This window comes from Zingiber officinale, chromosome 6B (assembly GCF_018446385.1).
Source record: "Zingiber officinale cultivar Zhangliang chromosome 6B, Zo_v1.1, whole genome shotgun sequence".
In the NCBI taxonomy this organism is placed as follows: Eukaryota; Viridiplantae; Streptophyta; class Magnoliopsida; order Zingiberales; family Zingiberaceae; genus Zingiber; species Zingiber officinale.
The window spans coordinates 54749007-54768017 of NC_055996.1; positions in this window are offsets into that span (position 1 = coordinate 54749007).

Here is a 19011-nt window from a genome sequence, read left to right on the forward strand (position 1 = left end):
TGTTGTCTTTTTACCTTTTAACAACGGTTTTAACAAAAACTGTTGTCTTTTAGTAATTTTTTTGGCCTATGACAACGGTTTTTAAAAATCGTTGTCTATTTATGTTTTTTTGGGGATATGACAACGGTTTTTAAAGGGTACGACAACAGTTTTTTAAAACTGTTGTCTATGTGCGTTTTTTTGGGATTACGACAACGGTTTTTAAAAACCGTTGTCTATTAAGTGTTGTTGAATGCGATTATTTTTTCTTTCGCCACTTTTTCTCCTTCGTCATTTGTCTATTTTACTTCGTGCCCTAGCCGCCCCCTCCTCGAGCGTCTTCATCTTCGTGCCCTAGCCGCCCCCTTCCCCGCGAGCGTCTTCCTCTTCAAGCCCTAGGCCGCCGCCCCCTCCCCGCAAGTGTCTTCCTCTTTGAGCTCTAGGCCACCGCCCCCCTCCTCGCAAGCCTCTTCATCTTCGTGCCTTAGCCGCCCCCTCCCCGCAAGCGTCTTCCTCTTCGAGCCCTAGCCGCTGCCCCCTTCCTGTGAACCTCTTCCAAACTCGCGGGGGGTCATTTTATTCGCTGTCGTTACCTTGGAGCAAATGATCACATCAAAGGGGTTTAAGTGGAGACGCGGGTACTCACGGTTAGGCTTTTCTGGTAAGACTCCACTGATCATACCTTGAATAATCCCTCTTTGACAGATTCAGTGAGTTAGGGATCAGCGGAGACAACTGGTTTAAAATAGGCAAAAACATTGATTGTCAGCTTCTGTTATCGCAGCGTCGAGGGAATTGGATCTTGAAAGAGGTTCGATCTCAAACACTTCGATTCAAGTTTTTTTTCTAGTTTCCATGATTTTGTGGTATTTTCAATGTTTTGGGAGGATAATATACATCTTCCGAGTGAAAGTTTGGCCGATTCATGGTTTCTTAAATGTTTCTTTTGTAAAAAAATATTTTTTTTTTAACCACCGAGCTGTTTGCACTTTTATCAAACAACTACGAGTTGAATTTTGGTATGGTGTTGTGAAATGTGCCTTTGTTCACGATTTTTGGGGTTGTGATCTAGATTAAGATGTATAGGTTCATTTAAAAAAAACCTTTGCAAGTTATTTGCTTACAGTAGAACATAGTGAAAGTCTCGTTGTTGTAGCAACTAAGGTACAATTTCTATTGTTATGTAACATTATTACCCATTCCAATCTCTTGAGTTCATGTTCTCTTCAAGTCAATCTTATTGACTTGGTAATCTTATTCAGATGAAACGACAGTGACTATGGATATGCATTTTACGGTCAAACCAACTATTTTTATGATCTTTGAATTTGCTGAGAGATCATAATAATGTCAGGTTGAGGCAACATATATAGAATTATTATCTGTTGTGGTGACCAAAATAAGTGATCATGAGTTGTTCTTGTTTTGGTGCTTTGTTTTCCCTCAAAAAAAATAGCTTAAGCCTACTAAATAGCACACAGTTTACAAATAACATATTTAGTCTTCTAAACATATTCAAACTGGGCACTTCTTGTCACTTGCATAAATGATGTGATTATAGGTCATTTCTAGATTTATTATAGATCACTTAAACATCTTATTAAATTATTTCAATTTTGCTTCACATCAGTGTTTGTATTGTAGCATTAACTCTCCTATTTCTGTGTTTAGGATTTTTATCAGTCAAGAATATAAGACAATCAAGTTAGCAGCCTTCTACAGTTGAACTCAATGAAGCATCACTTGAAATACTGATATGAATTTGATATTACAATTGACATTGGTTAAGCATAAGGAATTCATGAACTCTGATTTTTCAGGCACATAACACATTTCCCATTTAAAGGTAATAATCAAATATGAGAGTTTGGAGTAGGGCTTTCACTTTAAAAGGTTATGGAACATATACCTTGGTTGGTTCATGCTCTATTCTTTTTATCATGAGCAAATATTTGCTCGTGCATCTCTTTTTATTGTTCTACTCATTTTCACATTCTTGAATCTTGACTTTATATTACACGTTTATAAATTTTATCAGTTGCCTAACTCTTATGAATTGCCATTTTATTAGTGTTCTTTTCCTCGATTTGGCTCGGGAAGATTTCTCCTCAAGTTGCAATCTCGCTGGTAGGTGGCCGGATCGTCCCCTGTTTGATCTGTCATAGAATGGCGGCGTTTTCGATAACTTTTTTTTTTTTTTTTGTCTTCTGTTTATATTGAATCTTCCACAATCTGTTTCTTTTATGTAGTTATGATTTAGGGAAATGTCGGAGGCCAAGAGACGAGTGCTTCTGCTGACGGATAACGTCTTCATTCCTGTCAATGCGGTGCTCGCTTCTGTGATCGATTCGAGTCTGGGATTGGATTTGTCCGCTCGAGACGACGTGTTCGTCATAGTTGCCCCTTCCTTTCGTTCTTTGTTGGGATTGACTTCTTTCCTTGCAGCAAGGCAGTTGTCCAGAACTTCTATTTAGTGATCCATATGGTTTACAATTGAAGCAACTGCAGACGCATTAATCGCCGAAGTAATCTTTTGGCATCTAAAAAGTGATCTTGCGACTATTTGTGCAATTATAATTAATTAGGGTAAATGGTTGGTTACAGGGGGAAAGTTGCCCATTGAGTCTGGATCACTGGATGTAACTGTGTCAGTCTCCAAGTCACTTGAACTTGTTGATGAGGAATGGGTTGAGTAGATCTCAAGAGTGTTTAAACCTGATGGAACTGTTTAATTTCAGACTTCTTATGAGCAGAGTGGAAATAAGGTATGAAGTCATAGATCAGCTGGTTGATTATTTTTCCATTAGATTAAGAGATTGATATAGTTCTTCTTATGCTGGTAATGTGTCTAACTTGGGTGTCAAATCTTTGGTTTCAGCCAACCAAGAAGAGAGAAGTGAAAGTTACTCGATTGCAGCAGCCTTTGATCACATAACATCTCATACAAGAAATGTTAAGAGCAATAGAGCTGCTAGTACATGTTTTCTTCTGAAAAGCTTCAGCTGTCCGACCTTGCCGAGTCTATGGCATAAGGATTCAATGGCTTTTATCAGGCTAACCATTCGAAAGGTAAAAGAGGTTAGAACATCATGATTTTGTGACATTACATTTCAATATAACTACTGCACTAATTTTTTTTGCACTCATATCAGCATATCAGCTTCTGAATATTGATTAAATCATCTTAAAAGTTTGGGTTTTTGCTAGATTTAGTTTATTATTTAGATCTATAGTTCACATTTTTAGCTCAGATGAAATTTATAAATTTCTTCATATAGTTTTCTTTTGCACCTCTATCATTTTTCATCTCAAGAAAGGATGTTTATGCATAAACTCAACTATAAGGCTTTATTAATTTCATTCTACTCTTTTTAGGTGTCCTCAAGAGTATTGGGAAGAATGCCGACAAGCTAAAAAAATGGAGAGACTTTAACAAATTAAGGAGCACTAGGAGCTGCAATCCCTCCTCTTCACCGACATCTAAGTAGAAAATCTCGTGTTATATTGTTCTACCTTTGTTTTAATAGTGTTATTATTTTATTGGTTGCTTATGAAATTTTGTTAGTTGCTTATGAAATTTCTTCAGAATGTTATAGATATTACTTTTGAATGTTAGAAAATTGTATATTAAATTGTATTTTGAAATTTAGTATTTTGAATGATTTATAATATTGGAAAATTGTGTATTAATTTTTTTTATTTTTTTTTAAAAAAGACAACGATTTTTCACCGTTGTCGTAGCCCATTTTGAACTGTTGTTAAAGGCCATGTTGTTAAAAGGGGTGCCCAAAGACAACAGTTTTTAACCGTTGTCTTTGAAGGAAAAGACAACAGTTTTTCACTGTTGTAAAAATGTTGTCTTTGCCTTCAAAGACAACGGTTAAAAACTGTTGTCTTTGGGCACCCCTTTTAACAACACGGCCTTTAACAACAGTTGAAAATGGGCTACGACAATAGTGAAAAACCGTTGTTGTATGACTTTTTTCTTGTAGTGTATAGTCCCTGTTAATATCCCTCAGATCATTGGATACTTCGTTTCCTGCAAAACTGGTCTCATCGGAAATATTCATTAATTCTGCTGTTGCATCACTTAATACCTCAAAATCTAGCTCGCCAAATACATCAATGCTCAGGAGTGAATGGTCCTCTGCTAGGTATTTCATTGCATCTAGAATATTGAATTGTACTATTATATCACCAAACTCCATGATAAGTGTCCCGGCGTGTACATCAATTTGAGTCCTAGAAATTTTGAGGAACGATCTTCCAAGGATCAATGGAGCTTATCCCGGAGAGACATTTCCCTTCATATCCAAAATATAAAAATCTGCTGGGAAGATTTAATCCTTTACTTTTACCAAAACATCTTCTATCACCCCAATAGGATGAACTAAACTATGGTTGGCTAGCTGAATAACTATTCCAGTTGTTTGTAAGGGTCCAATACCAAGTGCTTCAAAAATTAATTTTGGCAAACATTAACTGAGGCTCCAAAATCCAACATTGCGTCTCCCAAATCACTATCCCCTATAACACAAGGTATTGTGAAGACACCTAGATCCTTGTATTTCTGTGGCATTGTCTGAATTAGTGTTGATACATTCTTACCCATACTGACTAGCTCGCTGCCCTTTAGTTTCCTCTTATGAACACACAAGTCTTTCAAAAACTTTGCATATTTCGGAATGTGCTTAATGACTTTCAATAATGGAATATGCACTTCTACTTTACTGAAGGTATCCACTAGTTCTCGCAGTTCCTCTGCCTTCTTTTCATCCTTTTGCCTTATTTCCACTAATCTCTGTGGAAAGGGTAAGTGCACGGTTTGCTCAGCTTCCGGTTCCAAGCATACTGAATTTGTAACTGGTGCTAATGGGGTGAGTTCCACTTCCCCAACGAATTTTCCGCTTCGAAGTGTAATAGCACTAACATTTCCTTTTGGGTTTGGCACACTCTGTGAGGGTAACTGACCCGATCCCTACAACTGCAGTTGGGTAATGGTTGACGCCATCTGTCCGATTTGTCTCTCTAAGTTCTGTTGATTACTTGTCATTAACTGCATCTGTTGTATAAGCTCTTCCAACTTTTGTGTGGTAAGTTCTGGTTTGGGCAATTGGAGTTGTGGTGAAGGTAAGGAAGTTGGGGAAGTTGACACATTGTTGGTCTCTGAGATGAAGAAGATAATTGGTATGGTTGCTGACATGGTTGATGTTGCTGATAGGGGTTTTGTTGCTGATAAGGTTGCTGATGCTGATAAGGATTCTCATACCTCAAATTAAGATGATCTCTCCATCTTGGATTATATGTAGCAGAAAAGGGATCATACGGCTGCTTATTCCCAGATTATTGTTGGTAAAACTGAGGTCGAGGCAGAAAATTATTAACTGCTGCCACTTGATCTGCAAAAGGAGAAATCCCTTCTTGTGACAACAAAGGGAAAACGTCAGTAGTGTGTGATGAACAGAAACAAAGTCCACAAATCATTGCTGTTGGCATTGCCTGAGTTGTAGGGTGTTGTGAATGGCTGAGTGCCAACTGCCTGAATGTAGAAGTCATCTCATGTAGCAAGCTATTCTTAATTTCTTGAGTATCTAACCTAGATAACTGGACTCCATTTACTCCCTTATTAGATACCTGTCTACTCCCAAACTGTTGGGCATTGGCTGCCATAGTAGAAATAATCTCCATCGCCTCTACAGGTGTCTTATTCACTAACGCTCCCCCACTAGCTACGTCGATCATACATCTATCCATGGGTAGAAGTCCCTCATAGAAATACTGTATGAGTAAGTGATCGCTGATTTGATGATGGGGACAACTGAAACATAACTTTTCAAATCACTCCCAATATTCATACAATGGCTCTCCAGAAAGTTGCTGAACACTGCATATTGCTCGCCTAATAGCTCCGGCTCATGAGGGAGGAAAGAATTTTTCCAAAAATTATATTTTCATGTCCACCCAACATGTAATTGTACCTGGAGTTCTAGAGTACAACCAATCCTTCGCTGCTCCTTCTAAAGAAAATGGGAAAACTCTCAGATAAATATCTTCCTCACCAATACCATGCGGTTTCATGATAGAGCAAACTGCATGAAATTCTTGGAGGTGCCTAGAAGGGTCCTCGCCAGCTAGTCCACTAAATTTAGGAAGAAGATGAATAAGCCCCGAACGCAATTCAAAATCCACACCCAACTTAGGATATTAAATGAACAATGAATTATAAGAGACATTTAGTGTAGCCAGCTCCCTAAGTGTTTGTTTATTCTCCATGTCAGGTTCAATCTCTAGAAAGCTACTCGTAGAAATCGTCACTGCTCCCCTCTAATTTCTCAGCAAAATATAAAATGTTCTTTCAATTTCTGGGTCAAGATCAAGTAAATCGTTGGTAGATGATCTGGTCATACATTTAGATGTTATTTCACCAGGTCAATAAGTGCAACAAATAAAAATTACGTAGAATTTATTACCATTCCAAAGATTAACTAACACCGTAATTTCCTCGGTAACAGCGCCAAAAATTTGTACTAGACTGTAAACCGATAATTAATGGTCTTGTGGTTGCAAGGTTCACACTACAATACCAACTTAATTTCCGTCCCTATTGTAAATTAAATAGCATAGGTATAACAAAAGACACGGATCGTTTCCCATAGAAATCACGGTGGAAGCTAACGCTAAGATGAATTATCTGGTTGGTTGAAACTTCTTTACCACACAGATTGAAATGTTCCTACTTGGAAATCACATAAATCAATAACTAGACAATAACTAAAAGACTAACTTAAAGAAAAAAAACATGAACCAATTACTGATTTAAGGAAATCTGTCAATGAACAATTCCAAGCACACAAAGAGCTCAATCTAAGTTCAAAAACTAACTAAGATAAACTAAATGCGAAAACCATAAATCTAATATGGGGAAAACTACTGAAGCAGTACTTGATGCAAACAAGAAGGTAATAAAATAGAAATGACCAGTTCCACCAGAAATATGCCTGAAGATGAGCAACACACTATAGCATGCGTCTGTTGGAATCTCAATCGAAACTCCAAAGGCAGATGAAAAGTGTGAGGCATGTCAGGTTCTCCAAATCTGAAACCCAGCGGTAATCCGAGTTCGGCCAGATCTGGTTGAACTCAAAGATAACTCGTCGGATTCAAAACTCCTCCTCCAATCCGTAGAGGGAAAGGAAGTGAATGACGATGGAAGGGAGGACGCTTACTGGAGTGTGTTGATGGGGCGACTTCCCCTTGAATCCAAGAAAGAAGAAGAAGTGTATGTAGAGATGGAGATGGTTGCTAGGGCTTCTAGGTCTAAAAAGGTGCCTCTGTTGGTTGTTGTTGGGAACTTTAATACCTCATTCAAAGCAACGCATCTGACCACAAAAATGAAGCTTAAGCTGCATCCATCCGTTGGTTGCATGTGCGTGACCAAAAAGCCTTCTCAATTAATCCTTGACTCCCTACATCATTCAATAACATCAAATTAGTGCTGAGGTCATTAAATTAGCATATATTCACAGCAAAGTGATAAAACCAACCATATTCGTGAAACCTGATAAATACTGTGAATTAACGCACAAATAGATTAAAACATCTAACAGAATGATAAAAATGTCGTAACAAAATGCAAGTTATCAAATGCTGACTGTAGGAGAAATGCTCTACCACGGATGGTCCCGTGGGTAGTCAAGGCAAATGACTAATCACTGTCTGCAGGAAAATGCTCTATAACAGATGGTCCCATGGGAAGACATGATGAGGTACCTATCTAGCTCCCCTATCATTGACTGTGGGAGAATGCTCTACCACGGATGGTCCCGTGGGCAGTCAGAGTAATTGTCTAGTCACTGTTTATGGGAGAACGTTCTACCACAGATGGTCCCGTGGGCAGACATGTATATACCAATGGTCACTAACAACTTTCTCAACCATGTATAGGAGACAGGATATACTAACGGTTGTTGATGATTCTCTCAACCATGAATGAGAGATAATGGTCGACAAGGTATAGCAACCAAGTAAGATTACACTATGGTATAATTTTACTAATATATAAGCATGAGCCTATATAACACGTAAGGGTCTACTAAGATACTGGTACCCTATACTATGATATTATCCTACTAATATTTAGTAGAAATTAGACAATCATGTCCCCAATAAAATAGACAATCAGTGACCTATAGGAACGAGCCTAAGTGTATAACCATACTATAACATAAATTCACGAACATGAGTTATAGGCCTAAATAACAACAAGGGTTTATTAGGATACTCAATATCCTACACCACGGTATGAAATAGTCAATAAGGGTTAAGTAACATTCTCTTATACTATAATGTGATCGTCCTAACAATATGTATAAACTCAACTCATCTACCAAAGGGTTTAGTAGAATATCCAATGTCTTATACTATGGTATGATAATATCATGCATATCTATAAACACAATCATGAATATATATCAAACATAACTATATAACTATCAACAACAGGTTAACATATAAGCACAAACAATAAGGTATTAGACTCTGGAGTGATATAGGACAGACTTAAGGTAAGTGAGTAACTATGACCTCATCAAAACATGGCGGCAAGCAATCATGCACTATAATCAAAGCTATCGAGAAGATAAGCAGGATCTACCCACTTCAAATGTAGAGTGTCCCATCTTTAAGTCAAAGGTCTGCCTCGAACTCAAATCCTACAAGTATAGGAACGAAGATGATCTAAGTACTAGAATAATTGTCCTAATTAAACCATGATCAATTTGGTTAGTTGATCAATTAACTACTACATTAATTAATCTTATTAATTATTACATTGATTATGGTCCAATCATCCCTTAATTAAATTTTATTAAGCAATTAATTAATCAATTAAATCGGCAGATGGAGTCGCACGCTAGCATGCGTATACAATGAGCGAAGTGGTGGAATGGAAGGAGGACAAGAGGTGGGGGCCGACCTTGGCTGATGGCGAGAATAGCGGAGCATCGACGGAGTAGCGATAATAGTCGATCATCGGCTGTTGATCGTGAGCGGCAAGTAGTGCTTGTGCGCTGTGTGTGAGAGAGAAGAAATGATGAAGGAAATACTTAGGTTTTGATAACTAAAACTTTGTCTTATGTATCTAATCAACTCCCACTTTAATTGGGTATTATAAACATGCTTTAAATCCTACTCATTTATCCTCATAAAATCTAAAACATCTCATTTAAAATCCATTAAAAAAACTAGAAAAATCCTTAAATTCTCATAAATTCTTTTATATTTATTTCTATTAATTATTTTATCCATATTTTCATATATAAATTCTATTAGATCAAATTGTAACTAGTTTAGTATTTCCCTCATAGATATTAAATATATATATTTAATTATATTTAAAATATATATTGGATATATTATATTTCTCTCCCACTAATGAAAATTTTGGTCCCCAAATTTACTACTTAAACTGCAATACAATAATATTCTCATCTAAGGTAACAACTATGCAGTATACCCTTACACTCATCCATTCTAATAGCATAAGAGGTCCTAACTATTAGAGAATAAGGTTTCTTATAACTATTTGATGATCTATTCCAAGGTGGAGAATCACTACTCTGTGGGGTTATGAGCCCATCTGCTGTAACTACACCCACATTACCGTCTAGCTAACTATTGTGGGTAAAAGCCACTAGGTACAACTAATCTTCTAGCTGCCTTCAATGTCCATCTTGCATACTTGAAGTAAGTCCTTCTATTAGTGAATTTTGCACTCCGTCCGTCTGTTCGTCTGAAATTATTCACAAAACTAAAGTTTTGTACACATAACTTGTTGGAAACTCTACCAAGTAATCCAAAGAGTCTATCTAGAGGGTCAATAGAAACTGGTAGAACTTGGTTAATTATTCAATGATCACCCAAATCGAATCATGTACCCTCCAAAATTCATCGTACTAATGCCCCTTTTTCACTTTGGTACAAAATTTTCCGAAGTAGGCCTATTGATCTCTGACGCTCCTTGTGGGTTATAGTCTCACTACGCACCAACTACATCACTCTGATGTTCTGTCTTCACTTATTGACACACCAAGCATCGAACTGCAAAGTCCACAATATCCTTCTTCCTACTGTTCTACTAGTAGGAGCACCTTAGGTCTTGATACCTACAAGTATCTCCCAAACGACCCATGAATCATGAACAATGTGTTTCTCGGTGTAGGTCTTCTTTAATCGAGTGTGTCTCGAGAATACACAACCTTCCTCAAAAATGGAGAGTCTCCTCTTTATTTCATGAAAATCTATCAGCAATCTTGAATATCGTTCGTCATTTCAACATATGAGGTGTTATTTACCAACTTGGGCTTCCTTATTGTGTGTAACAAAAAGGTGACTAAACAACCTTAGGCACCTATAAGTGATCTAACGTTCTAGCTGGTAATAGCTTCCTATCATTTTGAGGATACACGAAAATATCTTTTCCATAACCCCATATTTGAGAAGTCCTGCGGAAGATAACTAAAACGTGTATTTATTTAACTTCGCATGTCAACACTCCTTTCATAATGTTTTAGATATACTTCTCCTTTGGTCTTGAATATCAAGATATCCTCTGTGAATGATAACAAATTGATCCAAATACTCCAAGGACACTAGGTTGGTCAAATCCATGCAATTGGCTAGAGAATTGGTAAGCCCAAACGACATCCCCAAAACTTATAATGTTCGTACCGTATGTAGAACATAATCTTATATAGTCTACAACTTTTACTTTACACTGATGTTAGCCAAATCTTAATCCGATATTTAAGTATACCTATGTGTCCTTGAGTTGATCAAACAAATCTTCTAGATGGTCTTTGTATTAAGTCATCTGGACCTACTAGACCATTTCAACCATGCATCCTTCTTCTTCCCTTAATCCAACACCGTATATAGAGTCAATCATCCAATCAACTAGAATAAACAACATAAGCATGTATTGAAGATATTTAGTCCAAAGTTCATCAAATTCACATTCAGGCACACTTGACCGTAATATCTTTGGCAACGAGTTTATAATCGATCACCAACTGTAAATCATCAAATCTATAAATACCACCCTATGCCACTCCTTTTGCTACAATTAATAACAAATACCAAATGATAAACCATTAAGTCCATATCCACTAATAGACCATCAGAGATCGACACATCACCAAATTTGATCTCACAATAATCATCAATGTCTCAAATCATCCTCAACATCAATCAAACTTTATCGCTTCTTGAACAATGGTAGAGAAAAATAAAGTCATCCACCCACAAGTGTATGACTACTGAAATCCAAGGAGCATTCCTAGACTTCCTAATTGATGAGCATCCCTCTTCAGGTGGTAAAGATACGGCTAATCCATGCGATATGAGTATAGAAACCCTACTACTATTATCCAAAAATATCCTCCAACATGTGCCGACAAAGTTTGGACTAATCTTATATAATATAGAATTCAAGACCTTGAGTAAATGATTATGTGTTCAAAGTTTTGAACTAGTTGATGGAGACAATGTTAGTTGGATCAACTAACAATTATCTTGTAATCCATCACACTACATAGGAGCACTAACACTAGATAACTGGTCGAAATAACTATCAATCTACGCTCTACCATTCAAAGATCATCATCATTAATTTCCACTCAACTACGGTCGAATCTTATAAATGTCAAAAATAGCTAACACTGCATCCTCCGTATCATTACGGGTCATCAGTTCCAATATACCATCGAGGTTGTCAACCATGTATGGCAGATCCATGAGTTAAAATCTCCTGTAGAAAAAGAAGTAAACGAGTTGATAAACCATCGCCTTGCAATCCATTATACTATGGGGTGGGAAAGTACTGCCTCTACAAGGCATCCCGAAATAAAACCAAGTGATGCATTGTTCCCTAAAAATCATCTTTTTGTATTTTCCATCAAGTACAGCCCGATTCCGTAGATGGTATGTATTTAATTTAACCTTGTCTATATTTGTACACATCATATACTCAAATATGCCATCCAAGTTATCTAACTAAGCACAACCTACCTAAGGTCAAAAACTCTATGAAACAGAATAAATCGATCCTTTACTGATCGAGCCAACAATGATATGCGGTCTATATCCTTCTTCGCATCAGGTCAAGTGATATACCTGGATGTATCTTGTAAGTGTTAAATAGCTAGCTCTACACTTTTCCCGCATCAGTGATGCGCGTAGATTATATTTGTTATTTTGCACTATTTGACTCACATCTACTTGTATTTCATATTTATGATCTATGTGTTTTGTACTTTTTTCAATCATATTTTAGCATAATTACTACTTTACATCCAGAGATCTGCTCAGTGCTTGTTTTAACTTTCAAGTGTAGTTTGGAGTGGAAAAGAATGCTAAAGATGCAAATGAAGATCAATGGAAGCAAGGATTGGAGTGTCAAAGTCATTTTAGAACCAAAATGGACCTGAGCATGCTTTAAACAATGGCCAAGAGAAGCTCAAGAAGTTGGTCGTGCCAAATGGCATGGCTAAGGAAAAAGAAAAGACATTGCCTGTGCCACATGGCATGGCCAGGAAGTGGACTCAACAATTTTGAAGACTAGACTGTGCCTTAGAGTACGGCTAGAAGCTTTCCATGCCATTATCCAGAGTCAAATTGGGCTTGCCCGTGCCTTGAGGCACGGCCATACACTTGAACTAGTAGTTTTGAAGAGCTGGCTGGCCATGCCAATTGGCACGACCCAGAAGAAGAAGAGCAGAGTTGCTCTGCTTTGGCTGTGCCAAATTGCACGGCCTGACCATGTGGACAGAGCCAAACTGACCCTGGATGTGCCTTAAGGCATGGCCAAGGAGCCAACAATAGTGAATGGGGCATGCCATTTAGCACGGCCAAGCAATTGTGGCTGAGACAAATTAGCTTTGGCCATGCTAAATGGCACAGCCAGATGCCTGAGCCTTGTTCAGGTCGCGCCTAGAGGCACAGCTACCCTGTGCTTCACTTTTATTTAAGGGGCACTCCATCTCCTAGCTTGAGAGGAAGATTTAAAGGGAGGAAGAGGACCATTTAGGTCGAATTCTCATATTTGGGGATGTCATCTGGACGATCCAAGGTCGTTCCACTGCTTCATCCTCATTGACATTCCAAAATCTACATCCAAGCCCTTCACTCAACATCAAAGGATAAGTTTCTACTCCCTTTTCTTAGGGGTTTAGAAATTTCTATGTTTTGATTGCTTGGGTTGTATTTCTTTCTATTATAGAATAGATTCTTATTGTTCTAGGGTATAGGAAGTAATTGTAATGTGTGGATGATGTAAACTCTATGGAATTACCAATTTCCTAGTTTGATGAAGTTTGTATGCATTTGTTCTGTTTGATAAAATGCTTGCATAGAGGGTTTCCGTTATGATCATGAATCTATCTATCTACATTGCATATATGTATGCATAGGTCTTATTTTTGAGTAGATACGTTGTTGTGTGTCTAAATTGGGACTGTGCATGAACCTAAATTTTTGTTGATCAGATGCATAAATTATTGTCTCTTTTGAATGTGTGTTCCAATATAGCTCGGCATGACCTTAGGATACTTGTTTGAAGTTGAGTATCTAAATTAACTATCCTTCTATATGGAATGTAACCTCCTAAGGGAGGATAATTTTATGTGTTGATAAGTCTATCACTTGTCCTAATTGGCTTCTACTAATCATATGTTACGCAAGTGACCAACGTAATCTACAGACGTATACATGGGGGAGACCTTGTGACAGGAGGTATTCTACTAAATCTCGGACACTCTAAGTCACTTCTTCACTTGATGACATAATTGGTTACTAGCAGGGGAAGTACTCCAATATACCATCGTGGGGTGGAATTCGGTAAATATTTAAGTTATCCTACAAACATACAAGCAAAGAACTAGGAATGAGCTAATTCATAGTACAACATCTACCATTACAATGAAACCTTCGGCCTAGAATATTTTATGAATTATGGATTTTCTCAACTATTTCTTACTTTTATTTTTACATTTTAGTTGAAAATCTTATAATAACCCATTATTGATTTTGTCTAATTAAATTCGAAGTGTAGAACCAACTAGCATTTAATCTTCAATCCTCATGAGATCGACTTTTATAAATTTTATTACTTCACGATAATCGTACGCTTGCAGTCACAACATCAAATTTTTTGCGCCATTTCTGGGGATTGAGTGTTTTAAATCTAGTTAGTTTACATTAGAGTTTGTCTAGACAATTACTTCAGTTCTTTAATTCTTTAATTATTTATTTTTTATTCATTACCCTTTATTCTTGCACTTTCATTCTCTATCCCTTATTCTTTCATTCATTATTCTTTATGCCTTATTTTTCATCTTTGCATGATATTTCCTTTTCTGTATTTTATTTTCTTTCTTGTTATTTTCCTTAATTTTGTTGCTTATTGTCTATCTATTTCTAACACACTCCATTTCGAATAGACATGGACTCGTTGAAGGCAAAATTGTTTGCCCTAATTTATTGGTTCAACCAAAATGTAAATGTGAAATATTATATTGTCTTTTGTGATATTTGTTTTGCAATTGGTCATGTGGAAATACTTGTCCATCACTATTTGACTGTTTATTGTGGGGTTCCCATCCCAACTACAATCAGTGGCCAAAGCAAGGTTATTGTGAGGCTTGCAAAGTAATGAGTCACTCCATTGCAACTTGTTTAAGGATAAATAATTTGATGAAATCATTGGAAGAACTTGAAAGAAAGCTCAATGAAGTGGCCTATTTAAATTCACATTATCAAATATCAACTAGAGGAATCCCCAAAATTTTTTTGAAAATAATTAACAAGAAGGAAGGCAAAATTATTTTGGCCCGACAATGAATGTTTAACCACCATCTCAAGAAGATAGATTGGAAAAGATGGCAGAAGAAGTTTTGGCCAATCAAGCTCAAATGCTCATGGATATGAAGCAAATGATTAAGAGCAACAATGTAGACTCATCTTAGATTGAAATGCCAACTCTACTCTCAACTTGGGAGGACCCTCAGATAAGCATTATATATGAATTCGAGCTTGAGGAACAAGATATAAAACCTTCATCCCATACCTTGGAAGATAGATTATGGAAAATGTGGAAAAGCTTCAGAGCCTCCCAGGCTCAATCAGATGAGATAAATGATGATAATGTAAATGAGTTTGGGACAAATGAAATAGAGAATTTGACAGAGGAGTGCACTGAACTAATTCCAAGATCTCCTGTTGTCAATAATCAAGAGGAGCCTTCCCTTTGTCCTGCTATTGATGAAGTTATAGAAGGAAGTGTAGGGGCAATGCCCCAAGCATCATTTCCTTGATTCACACAATAATTTGATTTTATAAATGATGCAAGACCAGATATGAATGATGGGTGTAATGTAGGGACTTATGCAATGGATGCAAAGCCCCAAGAATCATTTCCATCAGTAACATCCATGTTCAATAATTTAATTTTTCCTATAATTGGCAGTAGTATGATTTTATTTAATATATTTAATGCTACTAACCAATTCTTTGTTGAGCATGTTGGCTACAGGGAACATGTTGCAAAGGATTCACATAGTCGATTTCATGATGAACCTTTGAAGGAAGACATATTAGTTAAGGAGAATTTTAGAACCTTATGCAGGAAGGTTCTAAAATATCTGACGTTGCCAAGGTCGAGATTTAAGCTTGGTGGCTATGATAAGGGGTCGAACTTAGGACCTAAATAAATGCTTCTTGGGAGGCAACCCAAGTTTCTTTCTTATTATTATTTCAGTTTATTTTATTTTCTCTTTTCTTAACCCAATCCCTTTACTTAGTTTTTCTTGTCCATAATTCTTTTTCAGGATACATTGTTTAGGAGGCTTGAGGATAATGGAGTAATTTAAGAACTTGATTGACCCATTAACATGGCACGTCTCACTTGGTATCTCCTTTAACCTTAACTCTCTTTCATATTTGACTTTGTTTTTATTGGGGCAATGAAAAGTTTAAGTCTGGGGGGATGCATACTTAGATGCATATATGTTGGGTTCGGCTATAGTTTAGATTTTGATAATAAATTGTTGCACTTTGTTTTCTTTCGAGTTTTGAGGCATATGAGTTACACTATCCATACTATTGCTGCTGACTTGCCTAAAAGTAAACTTCTAGCATGTTTATTATCTAGAGATCATGAGCTACATTTTCTATTGTCAGTATATTTAGTGATCTATTTTTTTTATCTATAGTGGAACAAAATGATCATAGCAATTGTTTGATAACAAAATTTTTTGCACATTTATTATTTAGATTCATGTGGATAGGTCATGACTGCTAGTATGTTTGGTGATGTAGTTTTCTCTATCATCATTAGCAAGACATGAGCATTGTTTTTCATTGAAAGGATTTGATCCTAGTCTAGCTTGAGGATCTATATACATCATGCCTTATTATGATAGTTGAAAGTTTTGAAATTAGTCATGATTCATTAGACTTGATGAGTACTTGAATGCCCATGGTAATTTCTTAACTACATCTTGGTTATTAGATTGATGCTCAAAACATTAAAGCTCATTTGGAAAAATGAAAATCCATACATTTACATTATTACAAATGTGCAAATGAAAAAAAAAGCATATGAAATAAGGGATTGAAAAATTTATTGTCGTGAGTGGAAACTAGTTGTTTGCCCTGTAATGACCCGCCTCCTACTGACTAAGCTGTGAGGCCGGGGGTTACATTCGCTAAAACCATTTTGTGTGGAAAGCTGAATTAATTAAAAACTCTGCTAATTACTATAAAATCTGGAATTTAATGATAAAAATACATCTTCAAGCTAAAACTAGGCATTTATGCAAGCTAAACATGCCACTAACACTACCCCGTTAACCCTTATGATCAAGGAGCTGAAATCAGAGGTTTCCAGCTGAATTCAGACCTTCCAATCGATTGAAATTGGGACTCAATCGATTCAAGTCGTTTCGATCGATCAGTTGATCGATCCAATGTGCTACTGTGCACGGAACCCTTTTCTGAATCGATCGGCTGATCGATCCAGCCTGGGCCAATCGACCAGCTAATCAATTCAACAACTCTCTGTTCGCGGGAATTACTTCGTGATCGATCGGCTGATCGATCCATGGCTAATCGATCAACTGATCGATTCATCAGCTCTCTGTACGCGGCAGATCACTTCCCAATCGATTGGATGATCGATTGGGGACCCTCCAATCGATCGGCTGATCGATTGGAGCTCTGATTTCTGCTGCATTTCAGTAATTTCATGTACAACACGAATGTATCAACCAATAAACATTGGACTATTACTAAGCATGTCATGATTCATAATTTACAGACTAACATCAAGGTAACTAGAAGTCTAGGCATAACATAGTGTATACTTTCACGATTCATAACATTTAGACATTCAAAAGGTGCATAAAAAAAATAAAATATAAGAAGTTCTAATCCTTTAAACTTGCTAGTCTCCAAGGGTCTTTATTCCAAGTTCCTTCTCACACACATCTTGACACATTGACCTCCAGCCTCCGTTAATCCATCTTCCTTTTACCTTTATCTGCAGTATAAGGAAAAGGAAACTATAAGCCTGGGAGCTTAGTAAGAACCATCTACCTCACAAAACATGCATTCGATGAAATCATACTTTTAAAAGATGCTATGCTGATATACATGATGAGAATCATACTAAAATACTAAAACATGGCAATTAACTACTAAACATAAACTATTTGTTGTATCAACAAGAAAACTAAACTGATACATAAGCTAAGCTAAAATTAATGTTAGGTTAATGCTGGAACTGTACTGTATTCACATAACTGATTTGTGAAGTTTTGAAAACTATTTTCATAATAGATAAAAATAATAATCATGCTGCTGATGGGCCCGGCAACTGTACTTGCTATGTGCGCATTCCTAACTAAACCCGAGGTAGCTAGTCCCGAATCTAGTAGGGTTTACTAGGTTATCTAAACCTAGGGACGACTATGGGAGCCCAACCTAAGGACAACTAAGAGTCCAGCACAGTGCCACTGATAAAATAAAATACTGATTCATAAGCTAATTTATCTTATCTTGCTCTTACTAGGTTATCTGAACCTATAGCTAGGTTATCTGAACCTAGAGGCAACTATGGGAGCCCACCCATTTGACCGTAGTCTCATACAAACTGAAGCAAGACTAAGTATGTTATTTAAAATGCTTGTATGGCATTTAACTGAGCTATTAAAAAGCCCACTGTAGCCTATAACTGTACTAGTCATTTTATCGAGCACTTGGTGTGCTCTAATTCTGCATATGGCTGAACTAAGAATGTAGAAACATATGATTAGCTACTTATACTACAGGTGAGGGGTTACTTACATCCTGCGCTAGGTTTCTTACAATTCTGATCGCTAGATTTCTGGAGAAGAAGATATCTTTGGTGATCTTCTTGCGTCTACACGTTCTTCTCGCGGAGAGGAGCGTCCTCGTATCGGAGTTGTCACTGGAAGGTGCTCCTACAACCCTAGGGGTGGAACTCTAGTTCTCTTGGGGGCTTGGTGTGCCGAGAGGGTGAGGAAGAGGGAGGGGCGGCAGGTGAGGGTGAGGGATAAGAGAAGTTGTCGATCAAAATAATAAATCCCCACTTAAATTCCCTATTTATATTAAGTGATCAATACGACACAACTAAATCATAAATATAATTTCTCTCCTCTTCTTTCTGCACACCCCTGTTGGGGTCACCTGGTTACTAGAGTCATGCTATAAGTTGTAAGGTCTAATAGGTCTCGGGTTCAATTCCCACTTAGGCTATTTTACGTTTTTATTTAATTTTGCTACTTCTGCTACTCCACAAATTCCATAAAAATATTCTAAAATTCTAGAAAAATAATAGAATATTTCTAAAATTTATTTTGAGAATTTTTAGGCGTTACAATCCTCCATACCTTATAAAAAGTTCATCCTCGAACTTAAAATAACTCTGGGTACTTCTGTCTCATACTAGCTTCTGTC